General features: G+C 49.4%; 1 pseudogene; it reads left to right on the top strand.

The window, feature by feature from the left end:
- The first annotated feature begins 6,154 nt into the window (after positions 1-6,154).
- The window catches only part of LOC142470962 (PDZ domain-containing protein GIPC1-like), a 25,883-nt pseudogene continuing 20,498 nt past the window's right edge, over positions 6,155-11,539 (top strand).

Raw genomic sequence — 11,539 nt, 5'->3', positions numbered from 1 at the left:
AACCCTCCACCGGGGAGGGGGGGGGGGGGGTGTACAGTATTTCAAAATATCACTTGTGAGCACATTCACGTCTCAGACAGATGCTTTTCCCGCATTATGGCTTAGCTCAGCGGTGCGCAAAGTGGGGGGCACTGGATTTCTCTTGGGGGGGGGGGGGCGTGGGGCGGATGCAGAGTTCCCGCGCTCTTCCCCAAGACATTTAAATGAAATGCCGGGGGGGGGGGGATCGCGTGAGGCCTCTGCCACACTAAAACTTACCTCACTCACTCGTGTCCATGGCAACGCGGCGTCAAATGACGCAGCGGGGTCATGTGACGTGACAAGCGTCAAATGACGCTGCGGGTCACGTCACGTGACGTTACATGACCCTACGGTGCCATTTGACGCCGCACGAGGTAAGCAAGGGGGGGGGGCGCAGAAGGCAGGAGAGCAGGCTTGCAGCAAAAAAAGTTTGCGCGTCCCTGTCTTAGCATACAATGCTTTCACTACAGCCAGGGAATCTGGGAGATGACATGCAAATGAGTACACAGTGTTCACCTTTTGCTTCTTATCCATTTTAACATGAATTTCTAAAAAGAAGATGCCTGCCGCACAGCCTGGGTTAAAGACGTGCATAGTAGGTAACCCTGCTCACATAAAGCGGTTTAGTCTGTGTGCTCATTTGCATGGCATTTCCCAGAATCCCTGGCTGCAGTAGCAGCACTGTATGCTAAGAGATAAAGGCAGAAAGGCAGGGGGTGCAGACCTGTCTGACGCGTGTGAATGGGCTCACAAGTGGTATTTTTATTTACTGTACACTATCTGTTACCTCAGCGGTGAGCAAACTGGCGGGCGCGCCCCCCAAGGGGGGCACAAGACTTTTCGGGGGGGGGGGCGGCGTTTACAGAAGCCCCGCCCTGAGAGCACGAGGCCTCAGTAAACTTACTTACCTGGCTCCAGTCACACGTCTCTATGACAACGCAGCGTTAAATGACGAAGGAAGTTACTGCACTTAAATTAGATTGTGGGTTCTTCGGAAAAGGGACTCCTTTTCCTAAATATTACTTTTTTTGTCTGAAAGCGTTTCTTCCCATTATGTGTTATTTGTATTATTTCTTATTTATACGATTGTCACGTGTATTACTGCTGTGAACCGCTATGTACATGAATGGCGTTATATAAATAAAGATATACATACTGTGATGCTCACACCACGTTGCAGTCTCTTTTAGTCCCAATGTAAGGCAGGAAACACTGTATTTCTCTATATGGGGTTTATTTACAGGGATTAAATCATACACCAACAGGCCCACCGTCCCTTTAAATCAAAACAACACATAAAAATAACACCTATTCCCTTTAGGGAAAACTAACTACACTGTAGCTTTAGTCCTCACTAACTGGATGGCCAGCTAAGCTGGTTCCCACCCCAAAATAGGTAGTATTATATTTAACATACACAGTCTCTGTACACAGCAATAAAGGGGTTTGCTTATCTGTAAGTCCAGGCTTTGAGCAGACTTCCCAGCTTCAGCCTTGCGGCCTTTCTTCCTAGGGGAACTCGGCCCCACTTGAGCTCAGAGAAACTCTCCTCTGTAAATGCCAAGGAGCGGACATCCCCGCTTCAGCACGGTCTGTCGTCCTTCTTCTTCCCTCTGGGATTCAAACCCAGGTAGTCCCAGCAGACTCTGCGACCACCGTCTAGCGGGTCTAAGGAACTGTGCCAGCCTCTTCTTTAGCTGGGGAGCACTTTCTATCCCCCCCTTCTCTGGGGAAAATAGTCACTCTCTGCATGGCAGCTTTCAGTCTGTCTTTTAAAACACTTCCTTGTCCATTCAAACCAGGCTGATTAGCTTCAGCTGCTACTTTTCTCTAGGGAAGATTAGCTCTGTGTGTTGAAAAAGTCCTATAGCTGCCCTATTCCAGCCCCTAGAGGACAGTGATGATATCACATATCCCTCCCCCCAGCGAAACATTGTCCTGTCTGCGGCCCGTGCACTATTCCCGTGCACCAGCCTCTTTGTCAGAGATGTCTGACATCCATCTCTTCTTTTTCCTTGCCTTCCAGTTGACGACTTTTTTCTTTGGGACAAGTACTAGGCCTTCTGGGCCTGCAGACTGGTACCTTGCTACCTCTTTGTCTTGTGCCAGTTTGAGTTTAAGGTTGACGCTCCGCTTTTCTTGTGTCCCTCCTTGCAAGGTTCCTGAGAATCCTGCTGTCTGTTAGCTCTCTCTGCCAGGACTCTATGCCGCTCTGTGACCTTGATCTGCAGATCCTGAAGATGCATCTCTGTCTTCTTCCTCTTGTGCTCAGAGTCTCCATTACCCTGTAGAAGAGCCTTGACCTTGGTCAGCTCATTGCGTTCACTCTCCAGTGACTATTTGGCCTTCTACAGCAACTCCGCTTTAACGGTGATGGCTTTTGGACCTTTCTCCATCACCGTACCTTCAGTGTTGGGTTCCACACCATTAATCTTCAGTACTTCAACTTGGGCGGGATTCTTATTAACCCCAAGTGCACCCATTGATGCCTCTCTATTACAGTCGGCAGACTCGTAGGCTTGGGCCTTTCTGTCTTGACTCCTTAACTTACTCCGTTGGGAGTGTCGCTGGACAAGCTGTGAGGTCTTTCTCATCTTACGATCACGGACACATCTCCATCCCAATTGCGACTGTCTCTTCACAGTGGCTGCCCTTATGGCATGGAATCCACTTTGGGTCCTATGGGCACTGCAGTATGACTGGATTCTTACTGTGCTACTCCATCGCAACTTGGTCTTCCCATTCCGTGCCCTGTGGAAAGTAGACTGTAGTACTGCAAAGGTATTGCAGTCACGCTTCCTGGAGCGCCGCACTTGCTCAGGCGGTTCAAACTTTGTAATCTTGATTTTCAATTGTGCAGTATCCCCAGCTCTCACTGTATCCTTGTCTACATGGGCATTAGTTTCTGTGGGATACAGACGCTTGGGCCGGGCCAATACCTTTTTCTCCAACTTCAGCTGAGAAACCTCCTACTGGGCAGCAGTAGAGTCCAACGTAGTGTCACGCTCAGTCTTTAGGGTCTCGAGTGCCTCGCCCAGGTCACGCTTTTGTTTCTCTGCCATGTTGCGGTCAGCACGCTCAGACTCCAGGTCCTTCCTCAGGTCTTGAAGCGGTCCTTCAGCATTTCTTTTTCCACTCAGTGCAGCTGCCAGTTCAGCTTCTTTGGTATTGAGTCGCGATTCCACATCTGTCAGCTGATTAAAGCGGTTTCCCTTTTTCCATTGCTGGCCTGCCGCTGTCGGTACTCCTCCCGGACCTTGTCCAGCTCCAGCCGGGCCCCCTCATCGGCCGTGTGGTCCAGCAGCTTGCGGGTATCGGCAATCTTGGTTTCATAGCGTAATGTCAGGCAGGCCACCTGACGGACGGACACCTCCTCCCTCTCGGCGAGCTGTATCTTGCGCTCAGCAATCTGTGTCTGCAGTTCTTCAGTTTGATCCTGCAAGTCCCTTCTTAAGGCCTTCCCCTCTTCCCGGCGCTTGCTCTGGGTTTGCATCAACGCCTCCTTCATATTTTGGAGCTCTGCAGTTTTTGGTGCTATAATCGCCGCTGCTTCTGTTTTCCAGGCCTCTTTCTCCTTGGCGTGCTGACTCATGGGGATGGAGCTGCCTCTGTGCTTCTCCAGCTCTTGCTCTAGTTTCTGGACCTTCCCCCGCTCCCTGTCACACAGAGTCATCTGGCATCTAAGCTCTGCCTCCAGCGATGCTCTGGTGCCGCTCAGTGTGGCCTCTGTGGGGACATACTGAGTACTCAGCCGTTCCTGTAGCACTTGTACTTGGTTAGCAGCCTGGACACTTGCTTCCTGTAGCACTCACTGCTTCTCCTTGGCCGCTTGCAGACTTGAACGCAGCTCTTGCAACTGGTTCTGTAATAGGTGCGCTGCTTGTGTGTGCTGCTCCAGGGAGACACGTTCTTCTTGCAGCCCTATCTCTGCACTCTGCAGTGCTTCCTGCACTTTTAACTTTTCCTGGATCAATTGCTTCTGCACTTTTTCTGCTTGGTGAAGCTTCTTATCACCTTCACTGACCTGGTCAGTCAGTTCTGCATTTTTCTGTCTCTTTTTACCGTCTCTAAACAAATCAGGGTCTCTTCCTCAGCATCCTTCAATTCAGAGACCTCTGGGCTGAGAGCGTAGACCTCATGGCGTGAGAGTTGCAGCTCTGTGCTGAGGAGGTGTATCTCTTTCGGGGAGACTTCGAGCTCTTTATTTAATTGTTTATGGACAAAATCCAACTTAGGTCTGGAAGGTTGCAGAGGAGTTTCAGTGGGGTTCCCTTCTGACATTACACAGGGCCATCTTTAATATTTCCTATAGTTTCCTGTGTAAGCAACCTAGCAGCCTTTTTCTTTTTCTTCTTTTTCTTTACTGGGGTAAATTGTGTGCAGCACTGAGCACACATTCTCTCTCTTCCTCATCCAGTCTGAAGGAACAGTCTATGGTGTGGTTCAGCTTTTCACACCATAAACATTTCTGGTGCGGTTCCTTTTGCGGGACCACGCTGGGATTTAAAGCAGAAAAAACCCCAGAGATGTAGATAAGGTAGGGTGAGAAAGGGATGTCTGAAGACATTGGAAGGGTAATAAACGGTGACAAGGAACAGCATGGAGGGGGAAGGGGATGCTGGGGAGGGGGGGATGAGAGGGGGGGGATGGTGTGGATAAGAACATTGGCAGAGAGGCAGGCAGGATGATTTTATTGTAGCCATGGCTGGGTATGGCTAATATTCTGCCCTACGGCTGGCAGTAAACCCTGGTACTATCAGGTTGCTAGTAGTCATCATGGTGTTTTCCCCCCTCCGAGGAACTGCATTTGAGTGACAGTGGGTGGCGGTGACATCAGGCCCTGGCATGACCAATCATGAGCCGGACCTGGTGCCCACCTCCTGGCAGTACTTAAAGGCAGGACCGCCCTAAAGTTAGCAGTGCCTTTCCCCACCTGAGGAAGGCAGGTCACACAGTGGAAAGGCTGAGATTGGACCTTCTCTAGTCCTCTTCCCTCCGGGGGAGAGTGAGTGTGGACCATACCTCTACCTCCACTAGGGAGGTGGGGAAGAGCTAAGATGGCTGCGGGTGCCCTTGGCCTTTAGTGGCGGTCCAGGGACCGTCATCCGGTGAATCCTGAGAGACTGTATTGGGCAGATCCTGTCTTGTTCCTGTTACTGCAGAGTGTAGTAATAAACCCGTTCCTGTTTTGCAATATACCTCCTGCCTGGGGGGAGAGGTAATAAGTTCTACCGTGGGAGATCAACTTCAGTTCCTGGAGCCTACGGCAGATGGTGGCGCTGCACTGCTAAGGAGATATGTGGGGTATGAACCTCAGAAGCCTGTTCCTAGGTCCACACTACCATCGACGGACGACTCAGCCCTCCTGTTGCCAGCAGGTATATGCACCGGTCCATACACCCTGTAATGGCCCCTATCTGCGATCGGGTGGGGGTAAACACCTTTACAATATATATATATATTGTCCTATCTATTTATTTGGCCATATACATTTTGATTTAGCATTGTATATATAATAGTGACATATAGACATACACACATATTTTTAATTTATACATCATTTATTATCTAGTTTGCTCTATCATCATCTAGTAATTATATCATCATTCCAATAGCCCGTATTTTTGGGGCAATTTCTATATATTTTTATATTTATTAGACATATGTGTAACATTTGGCTAAGGATCTATATCCACTTATAGGCGCAGTCTTGTTTGTATTATATATATATATATATATATATATATATATATATATATATATATATATATATATATATATATATATATATATATATATATATATATATATATATATATATATATATATATATATATATATATATATATATATATATATATATATATATATATAATTTATTTTTTCTGTCTCTAATGTAAATAGTTATATATTCCTGGGCTTTAATTTCATCTATGTATGGATTTCTCTAGTCACAACATTTCTATATATCCACAGGCACATTTCCTGGGCTTGTATTTCATTTATTTTTGTCACTATGGTAACAAACACCAACTTTTTAAAAATTTTTTTTAAACAAAGCTTTATTAACAAGGAAACGTCCAATCTCCGCAGCCTCCCGCCCCGCCCCTTCGGGTAGCGCCCCCACTGTGATTGGCTAGACCCTGGCCCCGCCCCATTCTTCACCCCTCGCCGCACAGGTCCCCACTGGCAGGAAGCGGGGAGAGCGGCAGAAACCGGAAGCGGGGAGACAGTGCTGGGAGAGAGAGCCGGGGAGGGAGCCGCAGCTCACGTGACCCCGGATATAGGTGTATGTATATAGCGTTTGTTTATAGTTCTATATACAGTACATGTAATATATTTATATATTTGGGAACCACACTGCATTATATTACTGTAATACATCTGTATTCATTCAGAAACTTTAAAACACATACACATATATATATATATATATATATATATATATATATATATATATATACACACACACACATATACACACACGCACTGTATTGTTATAATCATATTTACACATTATATTCATATGTATATTTACTATATCTTTTAATTTATAAATATAATTGGGCGTGCGTGTATATATATAATATTTATTTTGCAGGGTATATGTGTATAAAAGTACATGTATACTTTTATATATTTAGACATATGTATAGTTATTTAAAACTATATATAAACGATTGTATGATAATATGTATAGTCATATGTATACTTACTATATTTTGTAACTTTTATATTAGTTGTGTGTGTGTGTTTATTTCCCAGGGTATATATGTATAGAATTTGCACCCCTCACACATAGAGTATCACATAGACTGAGCAGAGGCCATCTTTTTGAATGATTATATGTGTATAGAAGCACATTTATATTTTTATACATATGTATAATATTATATATATATATATATATATATATATATATATACATGCGCACACTCATTCGGGAATTCTAAGAAAGAAAAAAAATACTGAGATTTATAAGTGGATAATTACATGTTTTAGTTCTTTAATGTGAAATCCCTGTCTAAAACAACAACTCCTCCACCCATAATAGTTTCATTGCCTTGGAAGAGATTGTGTGTGTGTGTGTGTGTGTGTGTGTGTGTGTGTGTGTGTGTGTGTGTGTGTGTGTGTGTGTGTGTCACTGTACTCCCGTCCCAAATACTGATCGTGGTCTTGCAGAACTTTGGCTGCTCTGGTATTTTTTTGCTAATTGGATTTTCAGTGTGACCAAGATTAAGTGGCAGCTTGAGGGGTTGTGTGATGATATCATGTCATCGCTGATGTCATTTGTGAATTGGATCCAAACATAAGACAAAAACCTGCTCCTTGATCTCTGGAGCCATTACACAAAATCTGGTTCCGATACCTTAAGACAGGGGTGCGCAAACTTTTCCCCATGCACACCCCTGCCTGCTCTTCTCTGCGGCTCGGCCCTGGCGTCAAATGACACCGCGGGGTCATGCGACCCAGTACGCCGGGTTACCATGAGGACGCGTCGCTGGTAGGTAAGTGTGTTATGGAGGCCTCACACGGTCCCCTGGCATTTAATTTAAATGACGGGGGAGAGTGTTTGACCTCTATAACTGCCGTGCCCCCCCACCCCCCGAAAATGTTGCACCGCCCCAGTTTGCGCACCGCCCCCCAGTTTGCGCCCCCCCCCCCCCCCAGTTTGCGCACCGCCCCCCAGTTTGCGCACCCCCCCCAGTGTGCGCACCCCTGCCTTAAGAAATGTCCGAATGAAAAGCAAACGTTCCACAAAAAAATGATATATACCGTATTTCCTCGATTCTAAGACGCACCTTTTTTCACATTTTAACATGTCTGAAATCGGGATGCGTCTTAGAATCGATGTCTTAGAAATAATGCTATTTGTAACTGGTTCCTGTAGCGGATCCTGGTTGGCTGCGCTGCTTCCGCGTTCTGTTACCCGCGCTTTGGTTGGACGCGCTTCCCCGTCTCGCATTCTCATTGGCTGAACCGCCAAGCTCCCGCCTCTCAACCCGCTGTCCCGTCCAATCCCCTGACCGCTTTCTTCACGGTGGCCGACGGTTCGGGCCCGTGCGGTGTCGCGTTCTCCTCCCAACCCCCCAGCGGATAGTCCGTGTGTGCACCTCGGGCCCAGCATGGGAGAGGATCCCGGTGGTCCGGCCTCATAGAGAGAATGCACAGGACCGAGGAATTGGGTATTCTCCTTAAACGACGTCGCTTCATCTTCTACAAGGTAGGGAGCGATGCGTTGTAGAGGCCAGCGGCGGGATGTTCCGTACGTCCTCTAGTGTTTACACGCTTCAGAATTGTTGTCCTGCCATGGGGTTCTTGGCTAATTTTCCAGTTCCGTCGCCACGGGAACCAACACCCCCCCCCCCCCCCCCCCCCCATTTTTCATCCGGGCTTGTGACCGGCATTGGCACAGCACCCAGCACAACCACGAGGGGGCCTATGAGAACGTCCGGGCCCCCACCTCACTGTGCTGGTAAGAGCAGGAATCACAGAGTGCGAGAGAGTCGCAGATATGTAACACACACACATACTGGTATCTGTATTTTTATATGCACAACACTTCATAGAATGTGTTTGTGTGCGCGCGCGTGCGTATATGTATATATATTTTTTTATGCACATTTAATGTAGTTTAACAAAACACACAAAACCCCAGCAAGCTCTTTTTGGGAACCCCTGAGCCCCCAGAAAAATTGAATGTATTGTTTATTCCCCCCCCCCCCCAATTTTTTTATTAAATTAATGGTGCGTCTTAGAATCGAGGAAATACGGTATATAACACCCACATCTGTCTACCCTTGTATCGCCCCACTCCCTCCGTGTTATTATTTGGGTATTTTTCCTCCTGCAGTCTGTGATTTCAGGGAGTAACTCCCATTTCTTCTCTCTGTAGGGTGTGATTTCAAGGTGCCCCCCTCCCAGCGTATGCTTTTGGGCTGTTCCTACCCCCCACAAGACGTTGTTTTGGGGTGTCACACGTGATTACGAGGTGTTCCTCGCCCCCAGCGGATGTGATTTTGGGGTGTCCACCCTGCGGCGGACCTGATTTTGGGGTGTCTGTCCCCCCCTTCTCAGTGGACGCGATTTCAGGGTGTGTCCCGCGGACGTGATTTCGGGGTGCCACCCAGCAACCGTCACTTCGGGGTGTCCCCTGCCCAGAACGTGATGCCGCTGGGTCTTGGACGCAGGAAGAAGGCCTCCCCCCTGATGGAGGAGGAAGGGGGGGAGCGCAGCGGTCTGGGGGTGTCCCAGGGGGGGCTGGTGCCTGGGGGTACTCTCTCCCCCCTCCAGCCTGGGTTACCTCCTCCCGCCCCCGGCCTGCGCCCCCGGCTGGTTTTCCATGCTCAGCTCGCGCACGGGAGCCCCACGGGCAGGATTGAGGGGTTCAGCAATGTGAAGGAGCTCTACGGAAAGATCGGGGAGTCCTTCAGTATACCTGCAGCGGAGGTGAGGAGAAGAGGGGGAGTGCTCATTACACCTGGGGGGCGAGGGAGGGGAGTGTTCCCCGTGGGGCAGGTGAGGAGAGGCGGGAGGGGGAGGTTTGCAATGTTCCTGCAGGAGAAGCATGGGGAGGGTGAGAGTCGGAAGGGGTTCAGTATGCCTGCGTGGGAGGGGAGGAGCAGGAGAGAGAGGACAACATGAGGAGCTGCTTTACGTTAAGATATGAGACCTTATACCCCCTGTCACCTTCCCTTCTCTGTTCTTCTTCTCCCCCCTCTCTCGCTCCCCCCGCCCCCTTCTCTCTCTCTCTCTCTCTCTCTCTCTCTCTCTCTCTCCTTATATCTCTGTCCCTCCCCTGCTCTCTCTGCCCCTGCTCTCTCTCTCTCTGCCCCTGTCCCCTCCTCTCTCTGCCCCGTCCCCTCCTCTCTCTGCCCCGTCCCCTCCTCTCTCTGTGCCTCTTCCACGTCCCCTGCTCTCTCTCTGCTTGTCCCCTGCTCTCTCTCTGCCCCTCCCCCATCTCTCTGTCCCCCTCCCCTGCTCTCTCTCTGTCCCCCTCCCCTGCTCTCTCTCTGCCCCTCCCCCTGCTCTCTCTGCCCCTCCCCCTGCTCTCTCTCTGTCCCTCCCCCCCTCCCCTGCTCTCTCTCTGTCCCTCCCCCCCTCCCCTGCTCTCTCTCTGTCCCTCCCCCCCCTCCCCTGCTCTCTCTCTGTCCCTCCCCCCCTCCCCTGCTCTCTCTCTGTCCCTCCCCCCCTCCCCTGCTCTCTCTCTGTCCCTCCCCCATCTCTCTGTCCCCCTCCCCTGCTCTCTCTCTGCCCCCCTCCCCTGCTCTCTCTCTGCCCCCCTCCCCTGCTCGCTCTCTCTGCCCCTCCCCCATCTCTCTGTCCCCCTCCCCTGCTCTCTCTGCCCCCCTCCCCTGCTCTCTCTCTGCCCCCCTCCCCTGCTCTTCCAGGTGATGTTCTGCACTCTGAACACTCACAGGCTGGACATGGAAAAGCTGCTGGGCGGTCAGATTGGTCTGGAGGATTTTATCTTCGCTCACGTGCGGGGTCAGAGGAAGGAGCTGGAGGTCTACAAATCCGAGGACTCCCTGGGACTCACCATCACTGATAACGGGGCGGGCTACGCCTTTATCAAGGTACTGTGACCCCTCACCCCTCACCCCCTGTGCGTGCCGGCACTCGGGTCTCCTGTGACCTCTGACCCTCTCCCCCTCCCCCCAGCGCATTAAGGAAGGCAGTGTTATCGATCGCACGCAGATCATCAGCATCGGGGACATGATTGAATCCATCAACGGGAGAAATCTGATTGGCAGCCGGCACTTCGAGGTCGCCAGGGCCCTGAAAGAGCTGCCCCGTGGGCGACCCTTCACCCTGAAACTGTGCGAGCCCAGGAAGGCGTTCGGTATGTGTACAGTGTGTGTGTGTGTGTGTGTGTGTGTGTGTGTGTGTGTCTCTATATCTGCACTTACAAACCCCTCACCCTGAAACTGTGCGAGCCCAGGAAGGCGTTCGGTATGTGTACAGTGTGTGTGTGTGTGTGTGTGTGTGTGTGTGTGTGTGTGTGTGTGTGTGTGTGTGTCTCTATATCTGCACTTACAAACCCCTCACCCTGAAACTGTGCGAGCCCAGGAAGGCGTTCGGTATGTGTACAGTGTGTGTGTGTGTGTGTCTCTATATCTGCACTTACAAACCCTTCACCCTGAAACTGTGCGAGCCCAGGAAGGCGTTCGGTATGTATATACTGTGTGTGTATGTGTATATATATATATATATGTGTGTATATATATATATATATATATATATATGTGTGTATATATATATATATATATATATATATATATATATACAGTGTTCGACAAACCTATACATTTGCTCGCCCCGGGCGAGTGGATTTAAACCCCCGGGCGAGTAAATATTGGCCCAAGCAGCACACGTTTGATACTAGGTGGCGAGTAGATTTTTTGGTGATTTGTCAACCACTGTATATATATATATATACATACATACAGTGTTTGACAAACCTATACATTTGCACGCCCCGGGCGAGTGGATTTAACATCGGGGCGAGCTCCTATTG

Source organism: Ascaphus truei, chromosome 20 (assembly GCF_040206685.1).
Source record: "Ascaphus truei isolate aAscTru1 chromosome 20, aAscTru1.hap1, whole genome shotgun sequence".
NCBI lineage: Eukaryota > Metazoa > Chordata > Amphibia > Anura > Ascaphidae > Ascaphus > Ascaphus truei.
This window is presented reverse-complemented; position numbering and strand designations above follow the sequence as displayed.